General features: G+C 46.3%; 1 pseudogene; it reads left to right on the top strand.

Annotated features, from left to right (window-relative positions):
- The first annotated feature begins 359 nt into the window (after positions 1-359).
- Positions 360-921, top strand: LOC118622894 (annotated as a pseudogene).
- Positions 922-1,767: the final 846 nt, after the last annotated feature.

The following is a 1,767-nucleotide window of genomic DNA, read 5'->3' as shown; positions in this document are numbered from 1 at the left end:
CAAAGCTTTTCAATCAATAAATTTGAATTCTTTTACAAATACAACTTATTATACAATTGAACTAAATGATAATAAAATAGTAAAGTTAAAAAAAAAGGGGGTCTTTGCCCTCAAGTCCCGCCCACTGGTCCCAATCCTCTCTCTCTCCTCATTGCCCTTGGCCAGGCCTGGCCGGAGTTCCTGGATGTCTTCCATGTAGCTGCAAGAAACTTCCTGCCCCTCTGTGATGAACCTGGTGCGGTGGTGCATCACTCTCCCCTGTTGTCCATGTCTGAGTGAATCTTTCCAACAGTCTGAGAGATGATGATGCTTGGACTGAACAACTAAGCATTCTGAAGTCAAAGATCTTGAGATTAATAATGTCAGGAAAATCATCATTTTTTAAAGTAATTCTCCTTGGAAATGGTGGAGTTGGGAAGAGTTCTCTAATGAACAGATGTGTGACTCGTAAGTTTGATACCCAGCTCTTCCATACAACAGGTGTAGAATTTTTAAGTAAAGATTTAGAGGTAGGTGGATATTTGGTTACCATGCAGATTTGGTACATGGCTGGCTGGGCAAGAGAAATGCAGAAGCCTGAGGACACCCCTTTTACAGAGGTTCTGACTGTTGCCTCCTCATTTTTAGTGTTGATGATTCTCAAAGCTTCCAGAGCTTGAGTAACTGGAAGAAATAATTCACATATTATGCAGACGTAAAAGAGCCTGAAAGGTTTTCTTTTGTGATTTTGAGAAATAAGATAGAAATAAGTGAACAGCAGGTGTCTGCAGAAGAAGCCCAGGCCTGGTGCAGGCACAATAGCAACTACCCTTACTTTGAAATGAGTCCAAAAGAAGCCCCCAAGGATAGGTCGGATAGTTTGATTACACAGACACCACGAGCCTGCACTGAAAGCCCATGCCTAGATCCTCTTGCTGTTGATCCTGAGATAGATTGCCCAGCATTCTAACCAACTCACATATATGCATGAATAAACACAGTGGGGAGAAGAGAATTAACATTTGCAGCAGTAAGGCATGGATTCATAAAATTAAACTAACCATATTGCCGATTCATAAGTGGGTGGGAAAAGGGACACACTCACTCACAGAAGAATCTGTTTACTCAATAATGGCACCTTACATTTATAAATTGTAATGGTTGTCAAATAACGTTTGATTTAAATATGTAAGTTACAGGAACAGGGAAACGGGCAAGACCGGAGTGAAGGTGAGTGTGTGAATGGGTGAGAGTGTGAGAGACAGAGTGTGGGTAAGCATCTTCACGACAGTACAGGAACTGAGGGCAGATGGTTTCAGTGCTACGGACAGGGAAGCAGCCAGCTACTGCTGAGCGCTGCTTGGGGATGGAAAGGGATGCCATTTTGGAAGATCTGCAGAGTCCTTCTTGGGAGGAGACAGTGGGAGCAGTTAGGGCCCAGTGCCCTGAGGCCATGAGTGTGCCCAGCACCACCAGACCAGCAACCCCCATTGTGCCAACGCTGGCCCACACACAGTACCCAAGCAGCCCTGGCAACTGCACCTGGTAGCGCTGACACAGCACCCCAATTGGACCTGCACACCCCAGCAATGCCCCGATTGGACCTGTACACACAAGCAGCATCCCAGCTGGACCTATGCACCCCAGCAGCACCCTAGCCAGACCCACATACCTCAGCAATGCCTACAACACATAGACATGAGCCACCAGCCATTAGGACCCACAGCAGATGAAAGGCACCCATTGCTACTGCCGTTCACCAGCCCAGAGCTGCTGACCCCACAGGCC

The sequence above is a fragment of the Molossus molossus genome, unplaced genomic scaffold (genome assembly GCF_014108415.1).
Source record: "Molossus molossus isolate mMolMol1 unplaced genomic scaffold, mMolMol1.p scaffold_m16_p_9, whole genome shotgun sequence".
Lineage (NCBI taxonomy): Eukaryota > Metazoa > Chordata > Mammalia > Chiroptera > Molossidae > Molossus > Molossus molossus.
The sequence above is the reverse complement of the archived record's forward strand: the minus strand, read 5'-3'. Positions and strand labels throughout refer to the sequence as shown.